Source organism: Hemicordylus capensis, chromosome 1, assembly GCF_027244095.1.
Source record: "Hemicordylus capensis ecotype Gifberg chromosome 1, rHemCap1.1.pri, whole genome shotgun sequence".
Classification (NCBI taxonomy): domain Eukaryota; kingdom Metazoa; phylum Chordata; class Lepidosauria; order Squamata; family Cordylidae; genus Hemicordylus; species Hemicordylus capensis.
The window spans coordinates 91,559,971-91,582,516 of NC_069657.1; the positions used below are offsets into that span (position 1 = coordinate 91,559,971).

Here is a 22,546-nt window from a genome sequence, read left to right on the forward strand (position 1 = left end):
AATGGTAAATTCCTCCTGTATTCTATCAAAAGAAAACCACAGGGCTCTGTGGGCCCCAGGCATCAAAATTGACTTGAAGGCACACTTTTCTTGAGTTCGCATTCTGAGCTCTCCCTCCTGGATACTCATCCCCCACTCCTGGTAGTACTTGACGGTCTGTCCAAACTCTGTCTCATCTGCCCAGGACACAGAAGGCAGAAGCTGGATGATCCTTGGCTAGTATTCCACTTGGGATAGTTCATTTGCCTGTTCGGAGTCCTCAAGCAGAGCTAATTGCTTTGGCTTTCTCCTTATTTAGCAGCAGCCTACATCATGACATGCATCTCTTCCTTCATAAAGATGAGGAGACATCTGCAAATGCTGCCCTACCTATTAGGCTGAAGGTGATATTTAGCATGGAACTAAAGGGTTATTGAGAATATAGGATGCCTGGTATAAATCTAGAGAATTGCTTCTTGTATGTATTGGGCAAGTTATTGAACAAAATGAATTTCAGCATAGCTAGTAGTTGCAGAAGAATTTGTGACTCTGATGTTCCGCTCCACTTAGCAGTAGGACAATATATAGGAGTACCAGAAAACATGTAATCTCCTTAATGGCTCAGTATTAATCACTGATATTTTAGTCCTGCAAGTTGTTTATGCAGGACATTTCGGCTCTGTTAAAGATTCTGGGGTGCTCTCAGATCTGTGAAACTTGCTTTTCCTCTCTTAGGATAACATTTCCTACCAAATGCTAAACAATGGATTCTGAAAAGGTGTATTGTCTGATTAACTGTGGGAGGCTGAAGCGGGTTTTCTTTCTCCATGATTTGAAGTGCTGTAGTACCAAAAGCCTCATATTTTCAAGTACTCCCTGTACTTTACTGGAAGGTTTCCATTGTAACCAACGTGAATATTTTTACCTATTTACCTGTATTTATATGTTTACCAGTCAACAAGATTTATCCCTCTAATTGCTATCCCAAGTACTGGCATCCAGATTGTAGCAAATTTTCACCTGTGAAAAATGTGCAAGGTAAGACAAGGCTTTTGGGGGTGCAGCACGAGACCTCGCAAAACCTCTGCATTTGTTTGTGGTGATTCATGCCCCTCTTCCTTCTAGCACCCGCCTCCACTCAGTAAGAAAACAGATTTGCCCTTCTTCGACATTCTTTTCTAATCTCAAAAAGGGAGGGATTTTTTTTTCCACTGATGAAAAATATTTGTCTGTATGCATCCACCCACACATCCAACTTCATTTTGGCACAGCCTTAGCTAGAATCATAGCTAGAACCATGTTTTGTTTATGCAGAAACAAATAATTTCGATTGCTGTAACATTACAAAGACTTAACTTCCCTCAGAAGGACACTGCCATGGGTGAAAGGGGGAATTTGCTTCTGAAGAAGTAATCTCTTTGACAGGGGACAGTGCTCTTACCCTTCCTGCCACATTTCCCCCCACTGGCGCTGCCTTTTAAAATGTCCCGGCAGGGTGGCAGCGTACCTCCTTGCAAGCCTGGTTGCTCCTCAGACTGGAAGTGACCAGAAGTTGCTGCTGCACGTGTGCATGTCACGCTTGCGCACATGTCATGACATGTGCACGTGCAGTGGCAACTTCCGGACACTTCTGTTCTGAGGAGGCACCGGAGCAGCAAGGAGGTACATTGCCACCCTGCTGGGCCATTTTAAAAGGCAGCGCCAGTGGGGGGAAATGTGGCAGGAAAGGTAAGAGCACCCTCCCCCATCCTTAAAGAGATCCCCCCACCTTCGAACCACCAGTCTTTTGAATCAGTATGGCAGCCAGTAAAGGGCCTCTGAACCGGTTCGGTGCACACCCCTAGTGTTCAATTGGGTTACAGCATTCCATACAAACAAACTTATACTAACAGAATACCAAACTGGTATTAAATCAATAATTCAGGTCACCTGGCCACTTTTTGACCACTTTTTGGTCAACTACATATAACATGGAACAAGAACAGACATTTCATTGCTCCTTACAAGGAGCAAGCTAAAATGAGAAAAAAGCTTCACTGGTTCAATTGGCAGAAGACATGTGTACTACTAAGCTGAATGCTTTAATTCATTAGTTGGCAGTGCTGTTTGAGGCATAATGTGGCAGAATAAATATGGTGCCAGGTCACATTTCAAAAATCAAGGATCAGAATTAAGTTGTGAGCCTCTAATCCTAATGTAGCTTACTAACCAGGTAATGCAGCCTGCAGATGCTTGACTGACAAGCCCAAATTATTGGCAGTGCCTCTGGGACAGAAAGGAGGTGGCTTATCTGCCCTGCAGTGAGTATCATGCATAGTCGGTGGGGTCTGTTTAGCTTGGGACATCTCACATTATACAGACTTGAAATAAATACAATATATTCCGAGCTGCAAGCATTTTTTGGTGGGGGGATATGTCCTTATGTGTTGCAAAGTTCTTCTCTCTCTGCTAGTTCTGCTAGCATAATGAATCTCTAACGTGTAAACAACTCAGTGATTTTAGACCGAAATACTTGTGCTGCCACTTGTTTGTTCCTGCAAAATTACAGCATGTGATAAACACCTCAAATAGCATATGATTAAAACTCAAATCAAACTCAGGAAAGGAGAAAAAGAAAAGGAAAAAAAGCAGCTACGACAGTTACAGTATGTCAATCATTTCATGGTACTGGCTATAACATTTTATATTTTTTATTTTTTAAAGTATTCACAAATACAGACCCTGAGGCATAGAAATCTGTTCTTGAAATCCCTTTTGCACAACAGTAATACCAACTCACCCACATATAGGCCAGTGAAACTGTTGGATTACTAGCATGAATAAGTGCTTACTTCCTCATAGTCAAGTAAAGTGTGCCATCGAGTCAGTGTCGACTCCTGGTGACCACAGAGCCCTGTGGTTGTCTTTGGTAGAATACAGGAGGGGTTTACCATTGCCATCTCCCGTGCAGTATGAGATGATCAGAGGCGTATCTAGGGAAAATAGCGCCTAGGGCAAGCATTGAAATTGCGCCCCCTGTCCAAACACCTGACACCCATCTTTCAGATAACTTTACCATAATATCAGCAGAAAAATACAAGTCTGAAGGTCACATACAAGTCACATATCTGAATATGTGTACAGTGACTTATATTATGTTGATTTTTTTAAAAAAATATTACCTGTAGCCCCTTCGGGGGGCTTCCTAAAGGCTGTGGGGGGGTGTCTGCAAAGGTTCCCCCTCCCCCCTGCTGGCCTCTAGGGCCTGACAGGGACCATTTAAGCATGTGCGGTGGCCATTTATATATATATAGAGAGAGAGAGAGAGCGCGCGCGCGAGAGAGGCAGCTGAAAACAAAATGGCCACCACACATGCTCAAATGGCCTCTGTGAGGCCTGGTATGGCCTAGGGCCTCACAGAGGCCATTTGAGCATGCATGGTGGCCATTTTGTTTTTGGCAGACTTTTTTTTTTAAAAAAATAATTTTAAGAAATGGCGCCCCCCTTCAAGTGGCGCCCGGGGCACGTGCCCTGCTTGCCCCACCCTAGATACGCCCCTGGAGATGACACCTTTTCACAATTTCTTGCCCGACATAGGTTTTCCCCATAGTCTGGGAAACATAGCAGCAGGGATTTGAACTGGCAGCCTCTGGCTGCGAGTCAAGTCATTACGATCCTCCCCATCTTTGGCAATTTTTTAAAAAAACACCTAAAAACCCATCTTTTCACCCAAGCTTTCCCAGCGTTTTAAAATTGTCTGTTTTTAATTTTATGGCGCTTTTTAAATTGTTGCATTGTTTTAACTTTTATGTGTGTTTTAATTGTTTTTATGTTAACCGCCCAGAAATGAAGATTTGGGCAGTATAGAAGTTTAATCAATCAATCAATTTTCCCACTGTGCCACTAGGTGGCTGGTACTGTATAGCTAATTACTTGATTATTTTGGCATGTATACAGGAAAAATGCTTTTCATCAGTCAAATAAATCTGTTCCCTGCTCCTCACTTTAAATTCCATTTTTGCCACATTTCCCATAACACACCAGTGAGGTCCTCAATATTAGAATGTGTAAAGTATACAAAACAAGGCTACGCACATGAGCAGCCTTACCCAGGTTAGGGAAGACCTACCTGGGTAGGGCTGCTTTTGTGCCCTGCTGGGATCAAGCTTGAACCCAGCGCTCCCTTCATGCTAAGTCTGACTTTTAGCCCCAGCCTTTTGCCATGGTTAAGGGGGTATGCAGATGCCGCAGACTAGCACTTGGTAGGGTTGCAATGAAAGCCTTGGAAAGGATATTTAGATGCTGGGACATGTCTATACCTACAAAGATTAGAATCATTCAGATAATGGTTTTTCCTGTGACACTCTATGAATGTGAAAGCTGGACTTTGAAAAAGCAAGATAGAAAAAGTATTGATGCTTCTGAACTTTGCTGCTGGAGAAGACTTTTGAGGATACCATGGACAGCCAGGAAAACAAACAAATGGATCATAGAACAAATGAATCCAGGGTTTCCACTTGAGGCACAAATGACCAGGCTCAGACTGTCATACTTCAGACACATTATGCGAAGACTCAGCTCCCTTGAGAAGTCCATAATGATGGGGAAAGTTGAAGGAAAGAGAAGAAGAGGACGACCAGCAGCAAGGTGGATGGACTCGATTACAACAATGAATGCACCACTGTGAGACCTTAAAGGTCAAGTTGAAGACATATCATCCTGGAGAGAATCTATCTATGTGGTCACTAATAGCTGACACCGATCAATGATTAGTTAGTTAGTCTGTCAAGGGCATACACCCTTAACCTTGGCACTTGGGTCATGTGTATGCTCATGTGAATAGCTTTAAAAGGTACAAAGTATTATGTTAATTTCTTAAGTTGCACAGATAATATGATAGCAATAATGATTGTATAGTCCCCTACCCACTGACAGTAGTGTGGCAGTATGATATTTTAGTAGGCTTGTCAATTGAACAGGGGGGAAAGCCTAGCTTGCTTCTGAGCTGTACTTTAGCAGCTGCTTGATCTGCAGAAACTAGCAGGTGACACTTTTCAAGGTATGGATGTAATTATATCACTTGCTTCTACAAGGTCTGCAGATCAAGCTGCTGTTACAGCTCAGAAACAGGCTAGCTTTCCCTCCTGCAGACAACAAGCCTACTAAAATATCTCCCAAGGTTGAGGGGACTGGTAAAAACAGATAACCATCCTATATGTTAGTAAGGATTTCATAGAGGTGGAGGTCACAAGCAGCAGGAGCACAGGGCTTGGATTAGAAGAGGAGATGAAACTGGATCCTCAAGGCTAAGGGCTACCAAATGGGTGTTTATCACTAGACTTGAGCTTTGATCACTACTTCAGAGGTCCTGTTGGTGGTGGTGATGAAGAAGATCCAAAGAGCTGAGATGGGTGTTCCAACATGGGTTTCTCACTATTGGAGCCTCCTTGAGCAGGGTGTCATCTGGAGCTGTGGCCTCTGACTTTTCCTCATGGAATATTGAGTCTCCAGTCTGTGAAACCATAGGATTCTGCTCAATGTCCTCTTTGGAGGAAGCCTTTTCAAGCTGGAAGTCCAAGCACAAGTGGGTCCTAACTGAGCAAACTTGGTTTTGGCAGTATGTTGAGTATGCATTTCATTTACAGGCTCACAGTTAGGCAATACTACTTAAATGGGACCTATTAATGTGGATATGCATATTGTATTTTAAACAGTTTATTACTCTGACCATCTCACCTACCTGCCCTCATATAAGATGGCAACCTTGGAAGATAAACTATATGAAAAGATTTATGGGAAGTTTTCGGGAGGGTCAGGAATGGTATAAAATAAGACAAACTGTGATATCAACATATCAGTTGGTGTTCAGGACATTATTCACATGCACAGAAGATCCTTCTTGTTGAGCTTCAGACCTGAATGAAGGTTAGTACAGTACTTTGGGTAACCGGCAGGCTGAAAGATAGCTTGCCAATACCCAGTAGTCTCTTGCTACAGGATCAGGGACTTGCAAAAGGACTTGTCCCCAGGGACTTGCAAAGGGGCTTGCATTGGAGGCTCCTGATTGAGGCATTGTAAAGCGTTTGAAGAGCACCATTCAAGGAGAGAGGCTTCTAAAAACCTCCCTCCTTATGCAGCATCTTTGGAGAGCCTTGCAATGGTCCATCTGACCTTTGTAAAGCTGTTGCAAAGGCACATTGTGCTGCTTGGCAACCTTTCTTCTTCATGCTGTGTCCTTGCAAAGCCTTGTAAGAGTTTGCCATTTATTGCAAAATGGGGGTTGCCATTTGTTGCAAAAACATTGAAGGGTGCCAGCTAGGTGCCAGCATCTCCCCACCTTGCACAGTACCCAACCTCCCTTGCTTTTGATGTCTATCTATCCTTTCTCCTCTTTCCTCCAACTTTGGCATATTGCAAATTGTGGTTCCCAGCCCTGATGTGGTGGGTCCCTGAGGGCACTCGTTGGTGGGTCCCTGGGGGCACTATTACTCATACATGAAGGGTAAGGGAGGAAGGAGAGATTGAAAGCTTTGGAATATGGGTCAAGGAGAAAAGGCTGCTTGTTGACCGCTTCTTCTCACTGCCCTAGTGCCCTTGCAAGCCTTGAAAGGTGTTAGGGCAGGAAGAAGAGGCTGGTAGCAAGCAGTTGTTCCTTATCAATCGGCATCCTATTTAATTGCTTCGGGGAGGAGACAATGAAGTGGCATCTTGTGCCTCACCTCAGGCACCCGACTACTTTGGGCCAATCCTGGCATTGCCCATTCAAGGTCAAACCATAATCCAGGAATGACCAAGGACCTCACCACCCAAAATGAGATCCAATCCAGCACTGATGCCCTCAGACTACAAAAAGTGATCTGTGAAAAGGCTATAAACTGCTGCTGCTTATTTCTTGCTGTTAAGCAAGTAGAGTATTGCTTGAGGTCTTTTCTGGGCCCCTGTACTGACCCCTAGTGCATGCTGTGTCCTAATCATGTCATTTTATTTATTTATTTATTTATTTAATTAACATATTTGTATCCCAGCCAAAATGCAAGTCTCTGGGCAATTTACAACAAAACAATAAAAACAACAAATAAAAAAAGTTAAAACATGACAATTTAAAAGTTAAAACATGACAATTTAAAACTTAAAACATTAAACTATTAAAAAATAACCAAACTCTTAAAACTATCAAATATAATATGTGCCTGAGAAATCACTTACTCGAAGTTTATGGCAGACAAAATCCCAACTCCTTCAATATACATGATATTTTTGATAGGAGGTAAAAAGATGAATATTGCTCACTCCAGCATTAGAGCATTACAGGCTCTACACAGCTTTACTCTTTTTGCTTTGCTTCTCATTACTGAAGAATGATATGAAGTTTCTCAAGTTTCAATCTCCAATGCAAATTTAGTTGTCTTTTTTCATTTAAAATGTTATAGAGCAGATACTGTTGTTCTTCTCAAGAGAAAAGGAACCATTTTCCCATATAACATGAAATCACATGACATTAAATTACTGAAAAAAGCAATACTATTTCCCTTTCATATGTTTCATAATAACATGTACATAATGTACATCCTTCAATGTACATAATATTTTTGACAAAAGGTAGAAAGCTGAATATTGCCCACTCCAACATTGGAGAATTACAGGCTCTACAAAGCTTCACTCTTTTTGCTTTGCTTCTCATTACTGAAGAATGATATGAAATTTCTCAGGCTTCAATCCCCAATGCAGATTTAGTTGTCTTTTTTCATTTAAAATGTTAGAGAGCAGATATTGTTATTCATCTCAAGCGAAAAGAAACTATTTTTCCATATAACATGAAATCACATGACATTAATAGTACCAATTGAAGCACATGTCTGGGTTGCAAAGATCTCTTATTATTTGAAATTAAATCTTGGTTAAGCAGGCCTTACACCTCTGGTCCTGAAAGACAACTTTACATCTACATGGAAAGAGGTAGTTGAGAAGAAATTAGAAACTTATGGGCAAAGTATCCCCATGTTGGTCTCCTTATGGATCTTAAAAGCCAAGGAGATAATTAGGCAGCGGATCTGGGACATAGTGACTCAGGAAGACAGGGCCCGAGTCAGTCATTTACCTTTCTTAGGTAATGCAACTCACCCTCATCGAACAGCTAAATATTTACATGAGCTTGTTCTTGCCAAATCAAGACGGGCATTTGCCTTGGCACGCTTGAATGCACTGCCCTCAGCTCTCTTAGAGGGTCGCTATACCAGTATTCCTTTTGCTCAAAGGTTATGCCCGTGTCAGTCAGGAGTGGGTGAGACAATTGATCATATATTGCTTCACTGTTTATTTTATAGAGATATTCGGCTAGCACTTTTGTCACCTATTTTGTCTAGCTTACCAGATAGGCCATCGGCTTTTTATGTGTCTCCTTTTGTCTGACAGTGATATTAGTGTTTCCATGAAGGTGGCAAAATTTTGCCACATTGCAAGCTGTGTAAGGAAGCAATTGGTAAAATTATGAGTGTCAACTGTAGTATAGATTGTTTTATTGTAAATGGTGTTTTGTAAGAATGTACTGGCAGAATCATGATTGCTGGAGGTTACTACTATTGTGTTGTATTTTTGTCTGGACAGTGACTGAAATAAAGATTCCATTCCACATGACATTAAATTAATGAACAAAGCAATACTATTTCCCTTTCATATGTTGCATAACAAAAAGCAAATTCAGATTATTTATTTTACATATTTCTATACTGCCCCAAAATTGTGTGTCTGGGCAGTTTACAATTAAATAACTTAAACATTAAAATCAATTAAACAATTAAAGTCATTTGAACATTAACATCATTAACATAAAAATTATTTAAAACCCAACATTAAAAGTATTAAAGCTATAAATCTAATTAAAAGCCTGGGTGAATAAATATGTCTTCAGTGCCTTTCTAAAAGTTGCCAGAGATGGGGAGGCTCTTATTTCAACAGCATATTGATAACACCCTGCACCAAATCTCCTGATGATCTCTCCTAACGGTTTCATGTAGATGTTAAACAACATCGGATATAATATTGGTGCCCTGGGAGACACCATATTAAAGTTCAGATTTTGAAGAACAACAATCTCCAAGGGACACCAACTGTAATCTGCCTGTGAGGTAGGAGCGGAACCACTGCAAAGCAGTGCCTCCCACCCCCATCGCCTCAGACATTCCGGAAGGATACTATGGTCAATAGTATCGAAGGCCATTGAGAGATCCAAAAGGACAGAGTCACACTCCCTCTGCCAATTCCCAATTGGAGATCATCCATCAGGCTGACCAAGGATGTCTCCACCACATAGCCCACCTGAAAGCCAGTTTGAAATGAGTCTAGATAATCAGTTTCCTCCAAAACTACCTGGAGCTGGGAGGCTACCACCTTCTCAGTCACTTTGCCCAGCCACGATGGAGACAGGCCTGTAGTTGGTTAACTCTGAAAGATCCAAGCAGAGTTCTTCAGAAGTAGTCTGATGATTGCCTCCTGACAAGAAGGTGCCCTGCCCTCCCTCAGAGAAACATTTATAATCTCTAGCAGCCATCTACAACAGCCTCCTTGCCAGATAATATAAGCCATGTCAGGCAAGGATCAAGAGGGCAAGTGGTAGGCCACACCATTCCAAGCAACTTGTCCACATCCTCAGGAATCACGAACTGAAACTGATCCAGGGTCATCACATAAGAGGAGCTGCTGGACACCTCGGCATCAGACACTGTAACAATTGTGGAGTTTGAATCTAAGTTGGCCCCGATACGAGAGATTTTGCCCACAAAAAACAGCATTATATACATCACAATGAGTAATTGTTGGTTCCAAATACTGATTCAAGGGGGAAGGAGCACACACTAGCCCCTTCACAACCCTGAACAACTCCACTGGACATGAACTTGTGGATGCAATACGGGCAGAGAAGAATTGCTTCTTTGCTGCATGTATCGCCTGAGCATAGATCATCAAATGCACTCTATGTAATAATCTGTCAGATTTGAGTCAAGTCTATCTCCACTTGTGCTCTAGTTAGCTATCTCACCACTTCAGCCTCTGTAGTTCTTCCATATACCAAAGGGTTAGTTTCAAAGTGGGTCGGAGAGGATGCTTAGGAGTGATCGTGTCCACTACCCTAGTGAGTTGATTATTCCAATTTTCCACCGGAGTGTCAACAGGGTCACCGGCAGAGCCAACACTAAATCTCTCCAAGGCTTCTAGGAATCCTTTTGGATCCAATAACCTTATTGTGGGGACCATCCTAATGGGCCCCGACCCTTCTGGAGGTGGGACGTTGTGAGTCTAACCTCAACCAGACTGTTGACTGTCCATAACAATGGGAAAATCACACGAGTTCCCACACACAGAACACCACCCTGTTCAGAGTGAAAGACCAGATCAAGTGTGTGACCAGCAATATGTGTCGGGCCCAAGACCACTTGGGATAGGCAGATAGTTGTCATGGCCACTATGAACTCGTGAGATGCCCTGGACAAATTGGTCCCAAGGTCCAATTGAACATTGAAGACCCCCACCGCCACAAGCCTTGGAGACTCCAATGCTAAGCCCGAGACCAATTCCGTCAGCTCAGTTAGGGACTCCATTGGGCAGCAGGGCAATTGGTACACCAAGAGAAGTCACAGTCTATCCCTGGTCTCCAAACTTAAGTACACACATTCAGTATGGTCAGACACTTCAACAGGGATCCTGACAAGGGAGATATTTTCTTATAGACCACAGCCACTCCACTTCCCCATCCAATTCCCCTCACCTGCTTCTCAACAGAGTGCCAGTCGGAGGGAGAAGCAGGGACCAGACTGGGCCACCAGCATCCCCCAACCAAGTCTCTGTGACACGTACCATGTGAGCCCTTTGATCCAGAATCATATCATGGATGATTTCAGATTTATCTGAACTGACCTGGCATTACAAAGGAACAAGGTGAGGCTCCATGGTGGTTAGCACTGCTTTCTAAGGTCATAGAGCTGGCAGGATAGCCAAAATGGGAAACAACAATTAAGTTTCTGATTTCCTTTCCCCTGCAAAGGCCTGTTGACCTGCCAATTTTACTTCTTCTATTCCCCACCACCACTGAAATAGCTGCCCCATAATCAGTGGGAGACACCCCCTGTCTCCCCATCTTGAGACAGACTCAGGCACATTAAAACTAAACTCACGCAGGATTTAAAACAGAAGCCAAATTAAAATGCGCACCCACCTTTACACACCCACGAAGAATCCTAAGCCAGACAGCCTGGCCCACGCTTCCGTTATCTCTCAAAGTGGCTCCCCCAAAGGGCTGGCCCATATGCTGTCACGCTGGCATTTTGCAACTTTGCTGAGAGTAAAAGGCAAGGATTCAGAATCCAGCATAAAGCACTCAATTTACTGTAGCCTGTTCAGTGATATGGCAGAGCTAGGAAGATGGCTTATATTTAGATAGGATTTTAAAAACCTAATGTACCTATTATTTATTTATTTTTATTTATTTATCATATTTTTACACCGCCCAAAACTTATGTCTCTGGGCGGTTTACAACAAGATTAAAACTAAAACATTAATTTAAAACAAAAACAAAAAAATTAAAAGCAAGAAATTTAAAACACATATTAAATTTTAAAACAATATTCTAAAAACGACGTTGAAACAATCAAAACAATATCAGTTAAAAGTCGGGATGAAGAAATGCATCTTTAGAGACTTTTTAAAAGATGTCAGAGATTGGGCGGCTCTTATTTCACTAGGGAACACATTCCAAAGCCTTGGGGCAGCAACGGTGAAGGCCCGTCCCTGAGTAGCCACCAGACGAGCTGGTGGCAAATGCAAATGGACTTCTCCTGATGATCTCAATGGGAGGTGGGGTTCATAACAAAGAAGACGTTCTCTTAAAAACCCAAGGCCCAAGCTGTTTAGGGCTTTATAGGTTATGACCAACACCTTGTATTTTGCCCAGAAACATATTGGCAGCCAGTGTAACTCCTTCAATACGGGAGTAATATAGTCTCTCCTGGATGACCCAGAGACCAGCCTGGCTGCCGCATTCTGGACCAACTGTAGTTTCTGGACTATGTACAAAGGCAGCCTCTACACAGAGCGCATTGCAGTAATCCAGTCTGGAGGTTACCAGCAGATGTACCACTGTTTTGAGGTCGTCAAACTCAAGAAACAGATGTATTAGCTGTATCAAAATAAAACCCATCCAACTTTTTTACAAGTTGGGGTAGATAAGAGAGAAACAAGAACATCAACCAAAATTACATAATAATGGCATAATTTATTTATTCATTTCAAAATGGGCCAAAATAATGAACTGACAAACTAGAAGAGAAGTTGGAAGGATGATCTATTAAAGATAGGTGGTGCAGCTAGGACAGAGAGAGCCTGTGTTCAATACAAACATAGGCAGCCCCTCTGCCCTCCATGGCACAGGCCCCGCACTCAGCCAGAGCCACACCGCTTACCACTCTTGCCCACCACCCCACTTTACAGTCATGAATGAGTCCTTCCTGCTTCCCAACGGCCCAGAGGCAGCTAGGAATGCAGGACATGCATGTGCCCCAATGCAGGTACAGGGTGCATGTGTGTCTTGCATTCTCAGCCAACTCTGGGACAATGGGAAGCAGGAAGGGCCCATTCAGGGCCTTCCTGCTTCCCACTGGAGAGGAGGGAGTGAGGAGGGCATTGTGGTGAGTGGAAGCAGCAGGAGTAGCTGGTCAGCTGGCCCACCAGGAGGGGGCGGGCAAGCAAGACAACCTTGAGTGGAGGGCAGCACATATTCTTCAGACATGCCCACCCAATTATAGCTCCACCTCTGCTGAATATTTTAAATGTTAAAGGGAGCTGAGGAACAAATTGGGTTGAGGCCAAATTGTTGGGAGAAATTAACCTGTTCTCCCTTTGTAATTTTACCAGTTTAATTTGCCCCTTCTCCCAGATGCAGCTGTTTGTAAACCTAGGCATTTACATGCAGGTTCCATATGGGTATTTATATTTTTCCCCCATGGGGTAAACAGTAGCTTGGGGAGAAATTTAAATCACAGAAATGACAGGAAGGGAACCCCTCCCTCAAAGCTATAACCTCATTCTGAATTGTGTGTTCCAGCACCTCCGTGACTGCTAATAACTAAAAACAAATACCTTAAAAAAAAAAAATTAAAAACAATGGGAGATCACCTGTGAGATTGCCATCTTTGATTTCCCAGTATTCCCCTGCCTTCAGATGTTCCTCTTTTTGTACTGAGGCTCTTGGATGACTGGTCTCATTTGGATTCTTGGTGAGACATGGAATCTTGTCTAAACGAAAGTTTGTGCATACTCAGAGTCTAACTCTAAAAAATCCCTAGGTATGATCTGCTTTCTTGCTCAGGGCTGATTGCCAACTAAAACCTTTAGGTTAGGGTGGCTACTAATATAATGGGCAGAGTGAATCCATAAGTGACTTATGTATCTGCCTCCAGTTAGAGATGGATAGATATTTCTGTTTCTATTTCCATTCCAGCAAAACTTGGCATGGTTACTTTTGATTTCTATTCCACTCTCTTCCACTAAAAATGCACAGATTTCCACCCCCATCATCACAAAAGACATATATTGAGGCTGTTCTCATGAGCAGCCAATAACGACCAGGATCTGTGTTGTGCTGCCAGGGTGCTAAACCTGGCTTCCAAATGAGCGCTCCGTTAACCCAGGCTCTGAGATTGTATGTCAGCATGGGTTGTTTGCAACCCATGCTAACACAGAGATGGGCACCTAGAGCGCCTATCCCCCAGAGGAACCCCCCAAACCACTGCATTTGGTGTGCAGTACATTTTGGGATAACCAGAGGCCAGGATGCAACCAGAGATCAGGTCATGTGGGAGCATGGTCAGTGCTCCCAGAGGGATCCTTTGCTCATCTGGGTGGAAGGTAAGGACTGCACAGCCTTCCCTCCTCCTGCCTGTCCCCCACCCACCCATTCCCTCACCCGGCTGCTTGTGTGAATAGCTCTACTAGTTTGCCTATGTTTTTCAAAATATTTTCATGTATTTCCAAGCCCAAAAGCTGGTGTGGTAATGCAGTGCAAGGCATGTATTTAAATACATATTTGTATGCAGATGTATAGAATCCATATCTTATAAAATCAAATCTACCAGGAATTAGGAGGATTCTGGAATCTTGTGTGGAATCTTTCAGTGTAAATTTCCAAGAGGGAAATGGTGCTTCTCCTTCTGCAGTGATTTGTAGAAATGGCTGTGCATCATGCTTTGAGGGAGAAATATAGCTTCCATCTCGAGATGTTACACCTGCAGGAATGTAACACTTGAGATCACACACAGTTCTGCATAATTAAAAAGATAATTAAAAAGAATTTGTTCAGGCAAGGTGCCTTTGTATCCCTTTTTACCTGAGTTCTGTTAAGGAATCACAGTTTATACTGTGCCATCTTGATAATCTTACCTTTGTTTCTCATATACATTATTTCAGAATCCTGATTATCATCATGTTTTTCATTTCGTTTCTCATGGCTTTTTTTAATCCTGAAAAATTGCATTTTTGACCTTGCTTAGGAAAGCATATATGATCTTGAATTGGTTTACACACACAAACATTTTGCAACTAGTTACTACTGATGCATGCCTCCTGCCTGACTTGACCGTGTTTTAAAAGTACATGGTGAGAAGATTCACATTAGCTTACAAGTCATATTCCAAACTTCTTAGGGCCAATGCTAGGATACAAAGTAGTTCCCTTCCCTACAGTTAGACTATGAAAAATAAAGGAGCAGAGTTTTGCATGCCGTAGTTGAATCACATGTCTCAGGCAGTCGATGGTCATGGTGGGTTTTGCAATCTGCTACTCCCACTGGGTCATTTTTTATTGAATGGACTAAATTGAATGAGTCAGTTCTGTGGCTCTCTAGGAATTTTCAACAGAATAATTGACAAATGATCTGCCAAACACTTTTTCTCTCCTCTGTGTATTAGATTAACAAATATCAATGGACACTGTAATCCACAGAACTGTTGAAATGATGTATTTGGTATTGTTTGGCTGAATGAATAAATGAGACTAAACAGATTTAACTGTTTTGTGACTACCCTGACACTTAAATGGGGAAGAGACCAAATTCCTTTATTTATTTACTTAACCATGCTATTCATTTGTTGAGTTATGCCAGCTGTTTGGGGACAGTATTGTTACTAAATTCCACCACATTGGTGGAAAATAATGATGCTGTTCAGTGCATTTATGAAAGTGTAGCATTATTGTTGCGCCAACAGTACCCAATATCAGGTAACCTCTATGCAAGTGAGACATTGCCAATTCAAAAGGGGGAAATGGCTGGAGAAGTGAAGTGAAGCTGGAATCATATGCTCATTCAGAAATTAGTCCCACATCTGATAACAGAATGATGTTGATGGAGTAATCACACTGGAGTCAGTGGAGAAACCAAGATGGTTGTCTGCCACCTTCCCTTTCAACCTCCAACCACACTGAAGACAGGATTCTGGCTAACTTAGGAGCCAATCACAATGCACAACTAATAAAATCCCCAGCAAGGGAACACTGATCATTTATCTAGAGGTATCATGTACAGAATTATGGGCATACACATGAAAACTCTGGTGACTGGGAACAGTGAAAGAAAGCACTGTATACAAACAAGAGACAGCTGGGGCTAACAGCAAAGTAGGGAGCACAATTAAATAACACTTCCCTTCTCTCAGAACCTTTACAGGGATTCTACCGAAGGACACCCACCCACCCGAAATCTCAACTTCACTGGCGCTGTAATTAGAAGCACTAAATGCAGGTAAGCAAAAGCGGGGTTTACCAGGGAGGGGTACCCCAAGCCTCTATTCCTGCCCCATCCTGTAAGCACCACAAAGTGTGTGCAGAGTGCTCAAACATCAATGGGCACAGAGTGTTCTCTCACTGCAATAAGAGGAAACTATACAATTTCAATCTTCCCCACTTAAAAACAACAACAAACTGTAGCAATTTCTTTCATATAGGAACACACAGTAAATAAGTACTGTGCAAAAAAGGAAGCCCAGTTGGCCATAAGCTCTGCAAATCAGGTAGCTTCCACCCTGCACACAGGTAGCACAGCTACTATTGTTGAAGAACACCAGGCACCCCAATCCACTAAGTGCTACTCCTGGAAAAACATCATGATCTATTTTTCTTTGTAGGTTCACGCTGAGGGCACATCAGGAGAACAAATAATTAGTGGATAATTGGAGAGAGTTCCAATGCAACTCCCTACATTGAGTAAGTATTGTCTCAATGTTTACACTGTCACTTCTAACAGGACAGTCTCCATCTATTGATATGTTGTACTGCCAAAGGCAGAATGGGGACTTGGCCTGGGGCATGCAAAACCTAGGCGGTAGCTGTTTTTTAAGCCTCAAAAGACCTGTATTTGCTTCTCTTGCCTGTTACTACTATTCCCATTTCTCTTTTGTCTCTTCAGGAAACCAAACAACTATTCAGCATTCACAGAGGCAAGAATGTACCCCCTACCAGTGCCATGAAGACCACAAATGAGCCTTCAGGGGCAGTGGCTGCTGAATAATGGGAAACCAGCTGTTCCTGTGTGGAGTTGCCATCCTTTACTACTTGGGTTCCCATGCTTCTCAGAAATGTATTGCAGACAGGGATCATAACAGGTGCAGCAGTGCCCAGTATGGGATGCCGAAAGCCAGACCTGTTATCCTGCTTTCTGTCATGCAGCTGTCAGAGGTTGGCAGCCCCATTTTGATATTCTTTTGTCAGCATTCTACAACTGATATTCAATTAAAACTGTGATTGTTTCAACTGAGTTCAGTGGTGATGAATAGATAAGAGAATTCTCTCGTCTATGTGGTGGGGGCAGTGTTCCCTCTAACAGAAATTCCCAGATGTTGTTGACATCAACTACCAGAATCCCCAGCTGCAATGGCTTTTGCTTGGGGATTATGGGAGTTGTAGGCAAAAACATCTGGGAATCCCCATTAGAGGGAACACTGGTGGGAAGGGGGCAAATATAAAATCTTGCCTATGGCCACTGGAACACCAGCAAGTGTAAGAGTTGCACTCAATCAGTGCCATCCTCTCTTGTGGTAGCAAGCATGACTTGTCCCCTTAGCTAAGCAGGGTCTGCACTGGTTTCATATAAATGGGAGACTAGATGTGTGAGCACTGTAAGATATTCCCCTTAGGGGGTGGAGCCACTCTGGGAAGAGCATCTAGGTTCCAAGTTTCCCCCCCTGGCATCTCCAAGATAGGGCTGAGAGAGACTCCTGCCTGCAACTTTGGAGAAGCTGCTGCCAGTCTGTGTAGACAATACTGAGCTAGATGGACCTATGGTCTGACTCAGTATATGGCATCTTCCTATGTTCCTATCCTCACTGTTCCTCCTGGTTACTCAATGTGATAGTGAACCAATACTGTTGCTGCCATATAGTAGAAGGAGCATAGACACACCATCACTGGTAATCAACCAACTGGATTTGGGGAAGGCACAGCTGGATGTGATGAAAGGGTTGGGCAAAATGAAGGGTAAACTAGGGATCATTAATATATCATTCAGCTTCTTGAATGAGTCTACTGGTCCATGTGCCTGTTACTCTTATTTTCCTGTTCTGTCTAGGATATGTCTTTGTGTACATTTCCCAGCCTTTGTTCCAGATTTGTAGCCATTGGGGTGGGTCACACGATTGTCCTGGGCAGGCTGGGAGGGCATGAGGGGAAGGCTGCCTCCCCCCGCCCCCCGGTGACTGAACTTTCCTCCATCATTGTGCTTCCCGCGTGTCCACAGAGACAGTCCTGCTCCTTGGAGCTCCATGAAACATGGAGCAGTCTGGAGGGATCTGGGGCCAGAACTTCTTGTTCCAGCTTCCAGGCATCCCTCGATGCAATGCGCAGCACAACCTTGCATTGGGGATTCCCCCATCTGGCAGGCACTCTAGACGCCCATCTCTGTGACTCCTCAGGCTGCACACAGTCCAAGGAATCGGGCAATAGCCGATAGCCAGGATAAGGGAGTGCAAACACTCTTACCCTTGGCTGAAAGCCAGGTTTGTTAAGGGGGTTAGGCGAGTGGGGAGCGGAGGGATCCGTGAGGATCCCCCCACTTCTCATGACCAGCCTAACACTGCTTGGGGCAGCCCAGGCAGGGTTAGGCTGGTCGTAAGAACAGCCTCAAAGACTGCGTGCTGAGCCTGTGCTGTTGTAACCTCTTCTTGTTTGTCCCAGAGTCTACACTCTAGGAACTAACAGAAATAGAATCTGAGGCAAAGAAATGTCATACACAAATGGAGCATTAATCTTTTCTGTGCTTGCTGTGTTGCAGCAACACCAATTCCCCCCCCCCCCCCAAGTCCAGGGCTTTCCCACCCAGAGAATGGAACGGATCTTAGCATTTTAAAATATACATATAAATATGCTATGCAGAACAATTTTATTTTGTCTAACTGTGGTTTATTTCTGTATCTTAGTATCTACTCTACCAACAATGGTATATTTCAGGAAGTCTAACCAAAATCTATACCGAGGTTTGAGGTTTACTTTTTATTACCACAGTGACATATAGAGGTGGTTCCAACGATAAGCTGAAATGGGTTTTGTGGAGAGAGCCCTCTCTCTCCACAGACAAGCAGTCAGTGTGCTCCAGGCAGCCGAACCGGCCACCCACACGACTGCTGGCTCTGTTATGGAGCCAGCTGGGGGGATTGGGGGCCGCGTGGCCCCCGGAAGTTCTAGCATGCCCTGCACAAGTGCGCAGGGCATGCTGGAGAGACCCCCAAGCTGGGAGGCTGCTTTTTAGCCTCCCGGTCTAACTCGTGAGGACCTCCTGGTCTACTCGTGAGGACCCACACCACGGCAACACACGATCATAGAGCCCGAGTTAGCAGAGTGCTCTCTCCACTAATCTGGGCTTAGGGGCGGGTTATTTAAGCGGGTGACCCGCTTGAGAGCGGGTGGTTCTCACGGTCACCAGAAAGCGGGCTAGGCTTCCTTAGCCCACTTTTTGGTGATCATGAGAATCGCCTCAGAAACTCACAATCTTGGTTTAACCTTGGTTTGTTTAGCTCCATGCTTTTAGGGCATTTGTATAAAAAGATGCTAGCCCAGAGCACCTGGCAAACAAAGCTGTGTAGTATACAAGTGATTTTCACTGGTGCTTGCTCAAACCGTAGGTCATTCCTGTGTTCTCTGCCTGGCAACAAATTCTCACCCTTCCTTTAAAATACAGAGGCTTTTAGCTAAGACAGTTACAGACCTCTGCTCAAATGTGCACACAAACAAATGAAGATCAATGCTTTCCATTGTGATTGTTACCGTGGAGTGAAACATCATAGACAACCTCATCATTAAGCTTTCAACTGACTGCAATGTGTTTGGGATATTGCCTTCTGAAGTGGGAGGCTTGGGTGCAGTGTTCCCTCTAAGGTGTGTGTGTGTGTGTGTGTGTGTGTGTGTGTGCGCGCGCGCGCGCGCACTCACACATTTTTTAATGTCTGCTCAGTTAATTTTAGATCCCACTCAGGTTGAATCAGGAAGGTCCTACTCTGAATGCATGTGCGCACACACTGCCTTGAAACTGCTGCCCAGAATATAACTCATTCTGCACACAGATGAAATAATTAGAGAGAGCACTGCTTGGGTGCTACTCCTGTTTCTACTCTGCTTCACCTTTTAAACTTACTGTTGCCAGCAGGACACATGGGAGGCACAGTAAATACATTTCATGTATTTATAACTACTCTATAAATGTGATTCATGCAGTAGCATCTCCACACATCACCATTAACCTTTTCATATCTTCATATGATAGTTCCACATCTTCGTATGATATAGTATGAAAGAAAATGTAAATTATACTGATATTGTAAGTGTAATTTCAATTAATAGCCTTCTTGCCTGTTAGAATTAAGATGATATGATTGCCTACTAGTACTAGATTTCTTTAGAATCCTATAGCTAGAGGGTAACCAACTAGATGACTCCTGAGGTCATCTATGCTATGCCTGAAGTATCCGAATATTCTACTAGGGGAGTATAAACAGGTTCAACGTTGGACTTGTATGACGTTGAACCAATTCTGTTCGACCGTTCAGGGTCAAACTGAACTACCCCCTGTTCAGTCCGACTTCAGACTGAACCCCACTGGGGTTTCACAATTAATTTTTTTTAAAGCACTTATCCCCTTCAGGTGATCTGTTTGAGGCAGTGGGGAGTCCACAGAGGTCCCCTCCCACTTTGGCCTCCTTCATGCACCTAATCAGCCTTCGCCCTTGGGGTCGTGGCCTTTTGGAGGCCACTGTGCGTGCGCAATGGGCCTCTGCATGGCCTGGATGATTAGGCACATGAGGGAGGCCAGCAGGGGGAGGGGGAACCTCTGTGGACCTCACCACCACCTCAAAGAACTCCCCTGGAGGGGGTAAGTGCTTTTAAATAATAATAATAATAATAATAAATCATGAAAGTATCAAGGGGAATAACAAAAACTTCTTTAAGTACATCAGAAGCAGGAAACCTGCCAGGGAGGCATTTGGGCCATTAGACAATGAGGGAGTGAAAGGGATTATTAAGGAGGATATGGAGGTTGCAGAGAAGCTGAATGAGTTCTTTGCATCTGTCTTCACGGCAGAGGATACTGAGCATATACCTGTTCCTGAACCAGGCTTTTTAGGGATGGAGGCTAGAGAGCTGAGTCAGATAGAAGTGACAAGGGATGATGTTTTAACTGTCTGGAAAAACTGAAAGCTAACAAATCACCAGGGCCGGATGGCATCCATCCAAGAGTCCTCCAAAAACTCAAATGTGAAATTGCCGACCTCCTTGCTAAAATATTTAACTTATCCCTGAAATCGGGCTCTGTACCAGAGGACTGGAGAGTAGCAAATGTAACACCAATTTTCAAAAAGGGATCCAGGGGCGATCCGGGAAATTACAGGCCGGTTAGCCTAACGTCCGTTCCAGGCAAATTGGTGGAAAGCATCCTCAAGGATAAAATTGTAAAGCACCTAGAAGAACAGGCCCTGCTGGGAGTGAGCCAGCATGGCTTCCGCAAAGGTAAATCTTGCCTCACCAAACTTTTGGACTTCTTTGAGAGTGTCAACAAGTATGTGGATCAAGGTGATCCAGTTGACATAGTCCACCTGGACTTCCAAAAAGCTTTTGACAAAGTTCCTCATCAAAGACTCCTGAGGAAACTTAGCAGTCATGGTATAAGGGGGCAAGTACATGTGTGGATTGCTAACTGGTTGAAAGACAGGAAACAGAGGGTAGGTATAAATGGAGAGTTTTCACAATGGAGGGAATTAAGAAGTGGGGTCCCCCAGGGATCTGTACTGGGACCGGTGCTTTTTAATTTATTCATAAATGATCTAGAAGTAGAGGTAAGCAGCGATGTGGCCAAATTTGCAGATGATACCAAACTCTTTCGGGTAGTGAAATCCAAAACGGATTGTGAGCAGCTCCAAAAGGATCTCTCCAAACTGGGGGAGTGGGCGACAAAATGACAAATGCGGTTCAATGTTAGCAAGTGTAAAGTGATGCACATTGGGACGAAAAACCCCAACTTCAAGTATATGCTGATGGGATCTGAGCTGTCGGTGATGGACCAGGAGAGGGATCTTAGGGTCGTGGTGGACAGCTCGTTGAAAGTGTCTATTCAATGTGCGGCAGCTGTGAAAAAGGCAAATTCCATGCTAGGGATCATTAGGAAGGGGATTGAAAATAAAACGGCTAACATTATAATGCCCTTATACAAAACTATGGTGCAACCACACTTGGAGTACTGCGTACAATTCTGGTCACCACATCTTAAAAAGGACATTGTTGAACTGGAGAAGGTACAGAAGAGGGCAACCAAGATGATCAGGGGCCTAGAGCACCTTTCTTACGAGGAAAGACTACAACACCTGGGGCTTTTTAGTTTAGAAAAAAGACGACTGCGGGGAGACATGATAGAGGTCTATAAAATCATGCATGGCGTGGAGAAAGTGGAGAGAGAGAGATTCTTTTCCCTCTCACAAAACACTAGAACCAGGGGTCACTCCATGAAATTGATTGCCAGGAGGTCTAGGACCAACAAACGGAATTACTTTTTCACACAATGTGTGATCCACTTGTGGAACTCTCTGCCACAGGATGTGGTAACGGCCAACAACCTGGATGGCTTTAAGAGGGGTTTGGATGACTTCATGGAGGAGAGGTCTATCAATGGCTACTAGTCAGAGGGCTGTGGGCCACCTCCAGCCTCAAGGGTGTGCCTCTGAGTACCAGTTGCAGGGGAGCAATGGCAGGAGAGAGGGCACGCCCTCAACTCCTGCCTGTGGCTTCCAGCGGCATCTGGTGGGCCACTGTGCGAAACAGGATGCTGGACTAGATGGGCCTTGAGCCTGATCCAGCAGGGCTGTTCTTATGTTCTTATGTTCTAACCCTCTGACCGGACTGGGTGGGTTTGAGGGGGTGCCGGACCAAACTTGTCCAGTTTGGGTCCAGTTCGGATGCGAACCGAACTGAACCAACCAGTTCCGTGCACATCCCTACTGTATATTCTACAACCCCTGCAGGCACCTTATTATCTTTCTGAAGTGCTCCAATAGAAGATGTTGCCTCATA

General features: G+C 43.8%; 1 protein-coding gene across 7 annotated transcripts in view; it reads left to right on the forward strand.

Moving 5' to 3' along the window:
* The window catches only part of LRRC4C (leucine rich repeat containing 4C), a 1,145,515-nt gene that overhangs the window by 931,920 nt on the left and 191,049 nt on the right, over nucleotides 1-22,546 (forward strand). For 2 of the 7 annotated variants that reach the window (XM_053256515.1, XM_053256539.1), the window contains 3 exons: nucleotides 15,658-15,743; nucleotides 16,126-16,204; nucleotides 16,407-16,675. The exons of the other annotated variants lie outside the window; for them this stretch is intronic. The gene's annotated coding sequence lies outside the window, so the exon portion shown is untranslated. The remainder of the gene's footprint in view (nucleotides 1-15,657; nucleotides 15,744-16,125; nucleotides 16,205-16,406; nucleotides 16,676-22,546) is intronic. 7 annotated transcript variants of the gene reach the window in all.